This window comes from Gallus gallus, chromosome 9 (genome assembly GCF_016699485.2).
Source record: "Gallus gallus isolate bGalGal1 chromosome 9, bGalGal1.mat.broiler.GRCg7b, whole genome shotgun sequence".
Classification (NCBI taxonomy): domain Eukaryota; kingdom Metazoa; phylum Chordata; class Aves; order Galliformes; family Phasianidae; genus Gallus; species Gallus gallus.
Genome location: NC_052540.1, coordinates 14,249,453 through 14,264,154, shown reverse-complemented (window position 1 = coordinate 14,264,154; position 14,702 = coordinate 14,249,453). Strand labels below are relative to the sequence as shown.

Genomic DNA, 14,702 nt, shown 5'->3' with positions numbered 1-14,702 from the left:
TCAGTTGTACTAATAGGCTGTAGACGTTGCAAGGATTGTAAATGTTCTGCTTGTGATGGTGGAAGACAGGAATTTAAATGCACTTCCAAGGTGGAAGACCAAAGAGCTATTGACAGGTCTTCACAGCTGATTGCAGGTTTGTTCACTGCTGGAGAGCTGGTAACAGATGTGAGGCCTTGGTTACATGTCACCTAAATGCTTTCTGACTTAAGAGCATTTGAACTGGAATCACTTGCAATTAGCATGGGCTTGGCAGAAACTGGCACTGCAACTGTTTGCATAGAAACTGTTTGCACAGCCCTGATGTGCCACGGGGAAAACTGATGGTAATAAGTAGCTCCAGCATCATCTTGAGGTAGTGACTGGGCTCACAGCTGCTGATGCCCACAATGGCACACCTGTGCCTCTACAAGCAAGAGCATAGCTATCTGTCTGCTGTACCCAGTCTTGCTCACCTGTATCTTACGGTCTTTAACACACTTAACACACTTAGCATAGAATTATTATGAGTGAAAAAGAACTCTAAGATCATCTCATTCAACCGTCATCCTTGGCTTATCATAGCCATACTTTTTTCAGGCAGCTGTTGGTGTTTTGGAGTTTTTAGCTGCGTTGCTTGTGAGAACTGAGGTCAGTGCATAGTCCGGGGAGATGTGACTGTTCTGCTTTCCATAGCCTTCTCTGCTTGGATGAGGGAGTTCCCACTGCAGCTGACTGCAATCAGGCTGGTGCAGAACACAACCTGTTGTAGACTGAAATGACCTGACTGGGATCAATTGCCCAATCAACACAATAAATTACATCTAACCGTTTGTTAAGTAGAGGAATTAATGAGGACCAGAGGGCACCTGCTGCCATCCCCACAAGCCGTGGGGCTGCTCAGAGGCCGATCAAGGTGGATCCCGCCTGCTCTATGGAGCCTGGGAGCTTGTGAGTGGGTGGCGTGGGAACTGGGGACAATTTAGTGTTTGTTACAGGGATGCAGAGTTGCTCCCTGGGGCAGAAAAATAAAGGTATGGTTCTTGGCCCTAGAATGAAGACAGCAAGATGCTGCGGACTTGTTGCAACCCGTGCAGTCTGCAAATGTTTTCTTCTTGTCAGATGCTGCTGTCACATAAGTAATTTCATTGCCAAGGGGAAGGGAATGAACTAATGAGGTGGGAGAGAGGGCTGCATATTGAAGGGCTATGTGTTGTGAAAGTCAGCACGCCTAATGTATGCTCTTCGCTGTCTGTCTCCTGCAGTGTTTGTCTGTATGATTTTGGGGTGTGTGGGAAGGGGTGGTGGTGCAGGGGGGATCGGTCTGTTCGGATAATGCATTATGCATATAATGCCTGAAATTAGCCCTTAAAATAGCACACTCCACATCTTAGTAATGTATTGAATACACCTTGATAAGAAACAGTCTGATTGAAGTATTGAGTTTATTGTAGTGGATCTGCTGTGACTCATCAGGAAATGGAAAATGTTGAGCCAGCCTCCCCCTGCCCCCCCCAGCCTTTTTGGAAGAGACAGGAATTAGTCTTAGATGGGAAGTAATTAATTGTTCTGTGATCGTCATAAATAGTTACCAAAGAACAAGCTTGTATTGAAGTATTTATATCCTAATCCCTGTCTTGTGAGCCCAGCTATCAAGAGTCTCCATCAGACAGAGAGTAAAAAGGAAAATTCAGTGGAATGAGCAGCTTCCACCTACCTGCGTTTCAGTGAGACAGGATGGAGGTGAGCTGGTAGGCTGCGTGCTGTAATAAGCCATTTACTAGGATAATGGCTGCAGGCTACAAATGCTGTTTCTACTTAGTCTGTCTATTCAATGCAAACATTAAAAAAAGAAAAAAGAAAAAAAGAAAAACCTTCATCTCAGTGAAGTCTGTAAGACTCTCAATCCTCAGTGTACTTCATGAATATTAACTCGGCACATGTCGCAACATCCCGCAGAGGAGATGATATGTATGTCCAGTCTGCTTCATCTGCCTGGGAAACTGAGGCAGCAGGAAGGAGCTTTAATTCAGGCTGCAAGTCTGGCTTGGCAGCGAGCAGGATGGAGCCTTCAGTCCTTGGTGGGAGGGTGGGAGTTCTGCCCTTCAGAGACTAATCCCATAGACTTTGGCTTTCTTTTGGAGAGATTTGCTGCCTGCAGCTGTGGGCAGCACTGTCCTGCAGGCTGATAGGAGGCACGGTGGCACATCTGGGCACATCTGGCAAAGGTATGATATGAGGGCATGAAGATGTGCAATAGTGTCTTTGTGACTTAGGGAGTAGCTATAAGCTCTTTGTATCTGCCTGACTGGGGGGTGCTGGGCAAAGAAGAAAGAAAACAAAGACGATCAAATACTTGTTTAAAAAGCAACACCCAGAAAAAAGGAGCTTGATGGCTTTGTGTTTGTCTGCAGTGAAGTCATGGCAACAGAGCACTCATTTAGCAAAATTAACTGTTTCTCTATCTTAAAATAAAATAATAAAAAAAATCAAATGAAAATGATGCAAGGGAACATCCTTTTATCTCAACTAAATGAGTCCATTTGTGCCAAAGCAAAGGAGTCATCCTGGGGAGTTTGCTCCTGAGAGCATGTACTTTATTAGAACAGAATGTAATAGTTGTCCCAGAGCCATAACTATAGGAGCCTGATGCCCTAGGCGAGCACTTTCAGTAACAGGAAAACCAAAGCTAGATTCCTGCACCTGTATAATGTTGAAATATGCAATTTGGAGCATGATTTTAAGCTCTTGGTTATTTGGGATTTCAGCTCACTTAAGCTCTGGATACAGCTTTCAGAAGGGCTGTCATTTCTCTGAGGTTCCTTGTGGGAAGTGCTTACTTTCAAAAGTATCTAGGCACCAAGGGACAAAATACTGATGCTGCATCCCTGTAGGTGTACCCAAACCCTTGTAATAACCAGCTGTCTCTGAGTCCTTTGGATGTGAAGATTCTTTGTGCATAAGAGTCCTTTCTAGCTCTAAACTTCAGTAGTATTTGAAATAATTATTGCACAAACCCCGGAAATAGCACTTGTGTGCTACTTTTGTTTTGATTTTCACTGCCCATCTCCGGCTCTGTGGAGCAGGACGTGATGGTGAACCGCATGGTGACGGTATTGGTAGGCACGAAAGCTCGGTATCTGTCACCGAGGTGCTCATATTTGGAATTCAGAAATTGTTCATCTTGATGGTGAGCAGGGGCAGACTCTAAGGAGAATATCACCAACTCAGACCCGCTGCTTGAGAGGGTTGGAAAATGGTGTTTTTCTTGATTTGTATTTACAAATCAGATCACGTTTGATGTCATGGCTCACTCCTAGAGATGGGACTTAGGCAATGCCATCTAGTTTCCGTGAAGCTCTTGGTGGAGATACAGAGCTTTTAGGGAAGTAAGCGTTATGGAGCAGATTTTTAAGGATAATTCAACTTCAGTGTAGTTTCTGTCAAAAACAAACAAACAAAAAACCCCAAAAACAACGTTGGGGGAGCTTCAGACTAGATGGAAACTGAGCATTTGTTGACATCAGTGCTGGTCAGGTGAACATGAGTTGAGTTGGTTTCCATTGCTCTTATGCCTGGTTGAAACTTAGACTCATGGAATAGTTTTAGTTGGAAGGGACCCTCTAAGGCCGTCTGGTCCAACTCCCTGCAGTGAAAAAGGGACACCTGCAGCTCCATCAGGTGCTCAGAGCCCCATCCAGCCTGACCTTGAAACTTATGCCTTTCCCTTGCAAGTTAGACTTGAGTTTGAAGAAAGGAAATTGAGAAACGTGTAGTTGGATGAGTTTGATCAGGCAAGGAAAATTTGGACTGTACAAGAATTTTACACCCAGGTAGATACCTTAGACGTTGTTGTGGAAGTCTCCCATGTTAAAAAACAACATCTGAGGGTTTTTTATAAGGCATCTCTCTCAGGAGTAGTGGTGCTGGATTATGTTTGTCGAATGGGGTGCAGTGCTCGTGGGGCTGTGTCACATCAACCAGCCTGACCTCTGGCTGCTGCTTCCTGCTTGGTCCTCTTCTCTGAGGCTGGCCATAGCTGTCCTTTTGGTTGTTAACACAGCAATGCTTGCGGGCTGCCTGGAGGGAGCAGAGCGAACTGGTGAGGCTGGGAGTGCGAATCCAAGGCAGTTGCATGTTACATTTTGTTAGCAGCTTTTAGGAAGTAACATTCTCACATCTAAAGCATCTTATTGGGAAGGATGGGACTCCTCAAAGAGGAATGCTGGTGAGTTAGGGAGCCCCAGCCCTGTGGGCTCAGCCCATGGGCTCAGGAAAAGCCCAAGCGGCTGCTGCCAGGCGGGTGGGAAGCTGCAGCCCACGGCGTCTGTTGTGTCTGAGAGCTCTGTGAAGTCTCTCGCATCCTTCCTCAAGTTTAGTTTTCCAGCGGAGGCTGTTGCAGTAATGAGAATGTCTCCCATCTGCTCCTCACATGGCTTGGCACATTCAGCTAGAATATATATATTTTTATTATGGGGTTAGCCAGTGGTAACCATGACGATTAGACTTATCACGCAGCATTTTTTTCCCCTCCTCAAGTCAGTTTGAAATGCTGACAATTAAATAGATACAGTACGCTTTAGAGATCCATCAGTCTCTTTGTTGTCTTGACAACCGGAGTATATTTAGAAATGTAACAAGTACACGGAGTCCAATTGCACTTTTGCTAAAAACACAGTTTTGTAGCTTGAGAATTTAATCTGTTGTTTGTAGATCCAGGTGCTTACTTGAGCAGTGCCTGACTTTCTCTTTGGTCTGTCTGAGAAGCTCCTGCGTAGCAGAGAGGAGAGGTGGAAATAAGGCATTGTCAAACAGGGAGCTGCTGCGATGGGTCCTCATCAGACAGGGAAGGATGTGCCCACTGCTGCTGTGGGAGCAGCTCTGCTGGGCACCCTCTCCCTGTGTGCCACGCTGCATGAGTGGCATTCAGGGTTCAGGAGCCAACAGTACAGAAGGACTGTGCTGTGCTGTATGGTGTTGGTAGACTTCTCTGGTTTGCTTATAGCACCCGAGCCTTGGTTGTGGCTGGGAGCTGCTCTGTGCCACTGAAGCAGTTAGCAGAGATCGAGAGCGCTTCTCCCCATCCCTTGTTCTGTCTGTGATTTGCTGGTTTGTTTGATTTTAACAAAACATTGCTACTACTGTATTTTATATTCTTTTATCTTTGTCCTTCCCATAGTTGTGGTTTAACCTGACAGTTTTTCATCAGATTGTTGGGCAAGACTTAGAATGGTAGAATCATTAATGGTGGAAAGATCACTAAGATCATCTAGTCCAACCACCTACCCATGCAAGTGACCACTCTAGACTATGTCACTCAGTGTGACATCTGCCCTTTTCTTGAACACCTTCAGGGATGGTGACTCTACCACCTCCCTGGGCAGCATGTTTCAATGCCTTTTCCACCTCTCCCTGTCTGAAGCTTAGCTTGTATCTGATGCTTGGCAGTGGAACATGGGCAAGGCTACTGAAAGCAAACAAACCAACAAGATTCTCCTTCTTCAGCAAAGCTATAGCAACACAACAACCTGACCAGGAGCTGTTACAAGGGCGGCCTTGTGCCCAAGGAAACCAATTCACTTTGGTGAGCTGCTTTAAACAAAAAGATCTTGTGCCCAAGGTAGGGAAGTAGTGATGGTTCGTAGCATCAACCCATGGACAGCGCTGTAAGATGTGCTGGCAGCATCCGTCTGCTGCTGGGAGTGTGCTCAGCTTGAGCCCATTGATAGGAGGCTGCACTGCAGGTGTTCAAGAAGGCACAAGGGAAAAGAGCCCAACCTAAGCCCAACTGCTGCTGCCAGTGAAACTACCCTTTCCTGGGGTGCACCTTGTGTGCACCAGGTGTGACGTAATGTGGTAAGGCTCAAAAGGAGGAGAGGGCTGGGTTTCCCTGCTATCATTTTCCTCTTCTCATCCCTGTATTTCTTTTTAACTTAGTATCTATCACATAACTTGGATGATTGTTCCAGTGGGTACGCACACATTTTTTCTCTGTATTTTCTTTGCTTCTTTCATTTTACCAATTTCCCAATGAAAAACAGAAAACAAACTTATATCTTCACTCCAGCTTTGTTTGTAAACTGTTAACATGCTGTTTCCAAGTGTTTAATAGCTGCTGGGGCTTAACGCTTCAAATACAACCACCGAAACCCAAAGATGCTAATGAGTCTTCAAGCATGCTTTAAATAAGTTATCCAAATCAATCTGACAAAGATAATGGTCTTCTGTTAGACAATATTTAGCTGGAGGTTGGATGAACGCTAATGTTTATTGGCCTGTAGGTCTGTAACCAGAGAAAATCTGAATGACTCCATCGATTTCAGTGGAGTTCTCTCAACTGAGGTTTCAGCAGCACTGTAGATGCAAGTTGCAATCTCTCTGAAGTTAAGTGGGGTTTTGATTCAATTTCTGAAGGCCAGAATGTCAGCAAAGAAGCAAAGCGGTGGGCCCCATAAACACCCACATCTGTAACTTTGGGTTAGCCCTTTCCCTTGCTGTCAAGTTTAGATTCCCTTGATTGGACTACTAATTAAAATGCAGCTTCTTTCAAGCATCTCCCAAGGGCAGGCAGAGAGTGGAAGTGCAGCCTCTGCAGGTTATATGTGTGTGCTTTGCAGAAAACCCCAGTAGTTATGTTTTCCTCTTCTCTGAATTTGCGTGGCTGGGCAATTGGCTTGGAGCTTGTGCTTTCGAGCTCCGGAAACACAGAACTGGTCGTGCTGAATTACCAGGCTGAATTATCTCAATGTGTTCATGGCCATGAAGTGCTTGGGAGGCATGGGCCACCGCTCATCAGCCCACTGTGTGTGGGGTTAGTGATTCACCATGCATTCATTTCTGGTCACATAAGGGGCATTAGTTTAAAGCAGGCTTGAGGCATAGGTTAGGGTTAGCTATTTGAAGTCCTCAGCCTGAAAGCAACATCAAACAGGGAGCAGAAAATGTATCATGCACAGAGAAGTCTGTGGGATTTGTTTCCCCCTTTATGAAATAATAATAGTAAATTCCAAACTGTTCACATATGCTGCCTCTGTGGTCAGGACACCTGTCTGTCTCTTTGCTGTTACTTGATATGGGGTTACAGCGCTTGAAAAAATGTTAACGTGAATTATTTGTCATGGCAAATATGAAAGGAATAGGCAGCGTCAGAGGAAGCAGGTCCTTGGTGGATTTCCATGTGCTTCGGGAGGGTCTGAAGCAGCCGCTGCTGTTCTTCATCCCTCGCTCCCCTTCCACCGGCCCAGGAGGGTGAAACTGCTCCCAGCCAGACCTGGCTCTGCTGCAAAGACAGGGCATTGGGTTTGGGAGCGTGGAGCAGGCAGGAGCTTCTCTGGTCCCCTGTGGCAATGGGGAGAGGGCAGAGGTGCACTGCCAGTATTTCCATCTGGGATGGAGATGAAATGGCAAATGCAGGAGTTTGCTCAGCTGTCAAAATGCTGGAAGTCTGAAAGGCTGCTGGTTAAGCACAGCAAGTGGTTACCTGGAAAACCTGACTTTTCCCTTTTGCTTTGGAGGCACCCAAAGGAAACCAGGGAAGCAGGTGGAAGCAGGATTTGGGCTGTCCCACCCTAGCATTTTTTTTTATTTTTTTACCACAGCTGATGTGTGTTTAGTGCATCCCATCTCCTCTTTGGTTCTTCCTGGTGCCCACATGGCACAGGCAGCACTGTGGGTGAGTCGCATTGACTGTAGCAGGAAGAAGAGGCTCTTGAATCACAGCAGGAGGAAGCATGTCTGGTCAGGCTTTGAAAGAGATGGTGTTACCTGCAGCCCTTACGTCAGTGCCTTTCACCAGCTCTGCCTTGATTCAAAACCAGTAGCTTCTCTCTCAAATAAACCTCAGTTACTCTGTTGCTTGCTCAGAGTATGGTATGTCTTGCCAAAGTGTGAAAAGCCCTTATACGGATCAAACCAGGGACAGACTGACACAGAGTCCTATCAGAGGAAAAATGGTTGTGATCTGCTCTGCAAGGGCGGGTGGCTGGCTTACAGGCCCTTTTGGGGCTGTTTTCTTTGTGAGGTGTCACTGCCAGCTCAATTTACTTTCTGCTTCTACTATGAGCAAAAAGGTTTATTCTGACCTTTCTGTTTCCATCTGCAGAGGTCCCTCAGAAGAAGCTGTCCATACGTCTGTCTCGGTGCCTGACGGGGCTGCTGTGCTTCCAGGTGAGGAGTGGGTTGCATTTCGGGGCCTTTGCAAGCAGCTGAGTTTGGGCAGAGCGTGAAGACCCTGGGACTGCATTTGCCAGGTGTAATCTGGTCATTCAGCAAATGAGAGGCAACTCTCCAGAGCCTGCAGTGGTGGAGGCCACGGTACCAAGAGACTCGAGGTGGTTGTACTATTTCTAGGTCCAGGTCTGGACCTGTGATGTGATGATTAAAGCACAGTGAGGGTGAACCTTCAGGTGAGATTGGGGGTGCTGCTTCTTTACCCTGCTCTGTCATTAAATGGTAGTGCCCTTCCATTCTGCCCTTTCAATAAGGCAATCCACATCCTTCCTTCCTTCCTTCTTTCCCCCCCCTTCTTGCTTTTTTTTTTTTTTTTTTTTTTTTTGGTTACTTTTTTTCTCTCTTGTAAATTATGGCCGGCTAGAGATGAGATCTCAGCATCCTGTTTACTGTGAACAGTTGGGGGCATTAATAAATGTTGAAGGAAGAAGACAGACAAAGGATTAATAAGCAGAGGACAGGAGATTAATAGCGAGTGAACAGAATTTGGTTCAAGGCCTGGTCTTCCCAGTTGTTGGGTTATTGAAGATTAATGGCAGCACTTCTGCTATTCTCACTCTCTCTGCGGCAGCTTTCCCGTCTAAGCTTAATAGACTGTCCCAATGTGTTGCTGTAAATATGAAATCTAGGGAGAAGCCCACCCTTATAGACTGTTGACTAAATGAGATGGTATTAGGTTTGCTCTCTACTGAAAGCTTAAGGAACAGCATCAATATATTTGTGAATTGTGAAGTCAGACGTTCAGGTGCTCACAACTACTCTCAGAACAAAAATGTATCATAAAATGTGTCTTGCCAAGCAGGCTGTCTCCAACAAATTGTGTTGTTTTTTTTTCTTGCTGTGTACCCTGTTGAAGAGATTGATTTCTCTTCTCTTGACTATTTTTTCAGTTTTGTTCCAGTGGAAAATTGGGCTCTTGGCCTATTGCATCCAGTCTCTCATTAGGCTTTGTGAGAGATTAGATCGCTGTAGGAAACCCTAACTTTGGAAAGAACATTTCTGGTTAAATTTGCTTGAGTGCTGGAGAGCATCGGACTGCATCACTGAATGTCTTCATACTGGTGGAAAGGTAGAAAGGTCCTGTAAAAAAGGTCAGCCTCAAACTCCACTCCACAGAAGGCTCATGCTGCAGAGTCAAGCACTGCAGTAGTCCTTGGGCATCTGCCCTCGGGTATCTTCACAGTCTTCAGAGATGTTCTCAAGCTCTTCTCTCCTTGCCTGGGGTTGTATCAATATGTAGGTATATCTGTGGCTGTTTGGGTAAGGAAGCAGTGATGTTCAGGTAGCAACGGAGGAAAACAAGGCTAAAATCAGAACTTCATGCAGCAACAACTGAGTTTCTTTTCCAAGGAAGAAAGGCTGTGCAGTTTTTCAGTGTCCCTGTAATGAAGCTCATCCCATCTCCTCTGCTATTACATTCGGTGCCCTTGGCGTTTCAGAAGTTAATTGATTTGTCCGTATTACGATTCTCTCTTTATTTGTGTAAAGAAGAACATGCACTAATCTTTCTCCAGAGTAATGTTTCACTCTTTGAACGTTGGCCCGGGGTCTGCCACGTTCCCTAATGAGTCTGAGCAGAGAGGCCCGGTTCCCACACGCTCTGGCCCTGACACACGCATACTTGTACACCCACACGCCTGCTCCGGGCTGAACCCGGCCGCCTGCCCGCTCGCTGCCTTGGGATTTGCATTGGCAGCACGGTGCCTTCCTGGGAAGCACATGGCAGCGGGGGCTCAGCAATAGATTTGGCATCAAATTAGGATGAGAAAGGCTGTAACCTCCTTATGGCAGCATCCCCCAGGCTGGGTTAACGTGCTGCTCCAGGAGCCTGGATTCCTGTGGGCTGTTAACTAATGTGCCGGGCTCCCTCCGCGAGGACCCAAGCTAGCAGACAAACACCCAACACTGAATTACTGTCTGGAATGCCACCGGCTGCCAGATCTTTGATAGCTTGTTTTTAATGAAGATTCCTCCTGTAATTCCTAGAATATCTTGCAGCGCAAAAAAAAATGAGCTGTGTGTTTTGCTGTGGGCTGAATTTTTCCTGCTCTTCACAGTTCCCTCCATGAACAGAGAGGAAAGGGAGGGGGAAGCAGCTGACTGCGTTTTTGTTGTTGTTTTTCTATTTGACTTCTGCAAAATATGCGGCGATCAATCGCTCGCAACTAACAAAATGTTTTTGTTTCTCTTTGCAAAAGCATATGGGAACTGCAGGAAAAGCATATGGGTGTTTTTAGGAAAACATATTGGTGAATGGACAAATTATAGCAGTGCCAATATGCTTTGGATGTCTGGCTAGACCACTACTACTACCACACTTGCTGGCATGCATACCCATCCACAAGATTTCCAGCATATGAGTGGTATGTGGCTGCTCCTGGGGAAAGGCAGGCTGTGCTGGAGCAGCCCCATGTTAAAGCAGCATCGTGATCCATCTTCAGCGCGCGTGACTGCTCTGCCATGGCCCAGTCTGGGCTCACTGCTCTGTTTATGACAGCATATCCATTCTTTCACAGCAGACTGAGCCCAGAGCTCCACTTGCAGCCAGCTGTAAGTAATGGTAGCAGTAACCATTTTTCTTTCTAAAGCCCTTGACTGCAGTCCTAATAACACCTGAGCATCTTGGAAACGGGCTAGGCAGCTTCAGGTTTTCTCCTGCTGCTCTGGCAGGCCATTCTTCATTAGCTGGGGCTTTGTTTTTACTTTCTCCATCACCTGCCTTGCTTTTGAGGAAATGCAAAACATTTGCATTGCTTATGCACCCAGTGTGCTGCTGTCTGTCATGCTGGACAGTCAGGAAAGGGACCCATGAGCTGATGTGTCCCCAAACCTCATTTTTGCCCATATTCTCACCTGGCACGAGAGATGTGGACAAAGGAAGGAGCAAAACCCGTAGAGACTGATGGGATGAGTGAGCTGCACATTTGGGCAGCCATTTGAACATGGCGTTGTTTGTTCTGCTTGTCATCCTTCGCTCTCAGATAGTCCGAGTGGCAATTCAGCTTCTTTTAGCGTTCTTCTCCTTATGCCAGCTTCGGGATGATTTGCTATTGAGTAATTTTACATTATTTAATGTAGCCACTTTTCTTATAGCTCTTTTGTTCCGTGAGACAATTCCCTATTTTATTATGCAAACAGTACATTAAGATCCTTGCGGGCCAAGTTCCCAGCAGTGCTCGAGATGGCGGCAGGGACGTAGGTTATCTCAGAAGTAACGATCCTCTCCTCCAGAAGCCTTCTTGGAGTTCTTCTTTAACTGCATTTGATAGTGGTTTTATTTTTTTTTCCCCCCAAAAAAACCCAGTACTTCCTAAATGTTACAGAGCTCAAAAAATACACTGTATGCCTTGTCACAATATTTAATACAGAGTGCTATTTACAGTAATGAATCAAAATGTCAGTTTTTAAAATATGAACTGTCAGAGCGTTCCTACTTTGCAGAAAACTTTGATATGACAGTTTGTTAATCATATGACTATTACATCAAATGTGTCTCGGAGTACTTTTACTCAACAAAGTCTTTTTTATTCCTTCCCAACCCTTTTCACTGGCAATTCTGGTAGGGTTGTTTGATTGAATGCACATTGAATAGAGGCCTGAGAAACCCAGAGCTGAATGCATATTGATGGTAGGACGTATCACCGTGTGGTCTGATGCCAACTGTGGTCATCTAGTCCTCAGGTGGTAAAGGCAGAATTGGATCACCCTCATCATGGTTCCCAATGGCTGCCCCACGCCTGCTGTATCTGAGAGGCTGGGATGCTCTGATTTTGATATATGGCTGTAACGTGCATGTGGGATGCAGTAGTGGAGATTACTCAAACAACCGGGTTTCTTGATGACAGTGAGGGGGAGTTTTTGTAGATAACTCTGCTTTAGAAACCACCCTTGGGAGGGGATGCTGGTAGGAGGGCTGGAGGCCATCCAGACACAGCAGAGCCCTGCGCCTCTGCCCCTTTGTCTTTGAGTAGTGTTGCCTGGGACACCAAGTGGATTCCCAGTGCTCTTTCATTGCGTAATTACTAGAGGTGCAGCATTTCTGACCTGGAGTTGGCTCAACATGGCTATGGGAATAGGAGAAATCTAAAAAAAAAGGCGAAAGTCATGTGTCAGCAGTACGGAAAAAGCTCAAAATCAAACAGGAGCGGTGGCTGTGGTGACAGTGCCCATGAAATGGGGCTGCTGTAACCCACCCCTCGGGTGGGGAACGGGACCACCAGTTGGCATAAAACTGTATCTCTGTCACCTTCATTGGGTGAGTTCTGCTTCTTGCTGCCCTCCCTCATCCCGCTGAGGGAAATTGATTATTATGCAGTTTTCATTTTAGGCAAACCACATTCGTAGCACGACATTTTTTCTTTTATTATCGCTACAGCAGTGGATGGAAGAGGAACTCTAACAGATGTATGATTAGCAGGGCATGAAATTAAAAATGTTTGTGTACAACGGAAAGGTTGTTTACTACCAAATTCCTCATTTGAAAATTAAGTGATATTAAGATTGGCCACGCGATTCTGTAGCAGGGACACAGCCCCGTTGGCTCAGCGTCTCCCAGCAGCATCAGCAGAAAAGTAGCACTATTTTAAAAGTTACCTTTATTTTAAACGAGAAAAATAATGCAACTGAAAGGTCAGTACCCACCTTTGGAGGCAGATTATCTCAGAGCTTGTTCGCCTGCTCTGCCACCAACGGTGTCAATTCCAGAAAACATTTTGACTGATGCTTAAGCCAAATTGACTGGGGCAAATAGAACGTTTTCTATCAAAACTCCTTTGTAAGGGAAATAGGGTTTTGATTGAATCATTCTGAGTGTGGGTGTGTACATGTGTAAAGCACGTTTGTTGTCAAAGTGCTGAAAAATCTACGTTTGGAGGCCTTGCTGCAGCACGCTGGGGTTGGTGCAGAGTGGTGGTCCATCCCAGCCCTGTCCCACAGCCTCTTATAGAATCATAGAATGGCCTGGGTTGAAAAGGACCATAATGACTGCAGCAAACTGCAGTAGCCTGAGACTCCCCGACACGCCTGGGTGCTGGATCACGCTGGATCACAGCATCACGCCGGTCTCTTTAGTTTGTAGCCTACGTGGGCGTTTTGGAAACTGGAAATACTGTCAGCCCCAGGATGGCTGTTTTGCATGGTTTCTTTCAGATCTTGGTAACAAAAAATAAGCATGAACATTTTGACTTTTGTTTAAATAAATAAAAAAAAATATTTTTCCCACCAAAGATGTTTTTTTCCATGCTAATGAAATTTTTAGTTTCAGAGAAGGATCTTCCTTCATGTGAATCCTGCCTGTGATTCGTGATTCTCAGTTCTAGCTGCTCATTCACGGCCTTCTTTGAAAAATCAGTCATGAATTTTGAAAGAGCTGGGTTTGAGAGCTGTATTGGAGCCACATGGCACGATGCTGTGGAGTAAGCCTGCTCCTGCATAGGGCTGACCATCTCCTGGAGACACTGACCATCACACCTACCTCCTTCCTTTCTTTCTGACTCGTGAAGACTTTGTGGCCAAGTTCAAAGCTGATGCAGGTGGAAGCCTTCAGGGGTGCTTGTGTGTGAAGCTTTACCTGGCTAAGTGTTTGCAGGACAGCAGTGAGATGAGTTCTGCACTCTGAGCCTGCATGGCATTGAGCAGAAAATAGGAAGAGGGCTGAAAAATTGTTCCCTTGCTCTGGAAACAATTGAGACAGAAAATTGCTTCCAGGATTTCTTTGCTTTTCCACAGAGGGTAATCAGCCTGCGTAATTCTCTGCCACAGGAAATACTGCCTGAATCTGCTACCCAAAGACAGAGAGCAAAGTTAGATAGCAACTTGAGGACCAAAGGCACTGCAGAGCAGGGGCTGTCCCTTACTCTTGGTGTGGTGGCTGCTATGTATGCAGTAGGATTTCACAGTGATGCAACTGATAGGGCAGATAATTGCATATGGGTTTAGGTTCCTAGTATACAGTTGGACTGATCTGCTCTAAATTAGCGGTAACATTTGTATGCTCAGACTGTAAATGGAGTTTTGCTCAGCATCACACTCAGGTTGTAAGGCTGAGCCTGTGGGGAAGGTGAGAGCAATTCCAGTAAGCTGATGGCAGGCAGGAAGCTCTGGTCCTGTTCTTGGTTCGGTTTATCTCTTTGCTCCATACACTTAAGAAAATCATTATATCTGTGCCTTCATTTATTCAGCTGGAGGATGGAGCAGCACTTGGGTGTCTTTTTGGGCTTGGTAGTAATGAAGCTAAAGCTTTTCAGCCACACTTATCATTGCAGCTTCTGGAGGATATAATTTTAATTTTCCACTAGAGTGAGAATAGTTGTGGCCAGATCACAGCATGGACGTTATACCTGGTGGCCACCAGTGTTTGATGCCTACATTTCCGTAGTGGGCCAAAGGATCTTGGTTTGCTAGAAGAGAAGAGTGCTGTAGAACAAAGTTGGTGTTTGGTTGCTGGCTCTGGATGTGGCTGTTCCTGTCTGTGTGGGCAGTGTTTGCTTTTGTGT

General features: G+C 45.8%; 1 protein-coding gene across 10 annotated transcripts in view; it reads left to right on the top strand.

The window, feature by feature from the left end:
• The window catches only part of LPP (LIM domain containing preferred translocation partner in lipoma), a 318,284-nt gene that overhangs the window by 81,865 nt on the left and 221,717 nt on the right, over nt 1-14,702 (top strand). For all 10 annotated transcript variants that reach the window (XM_046898474.1, XM_015291433.4, XM_046898475.1 and 7 more), the window contains one exon: nt 8,081-8,145. The gene's annotated coding sequence lies outside the window, so the exon portion shown is untranslated. The remainder of the gene's footprint in view (nt 1-8,080; nt 8,146-14,702) is intronic.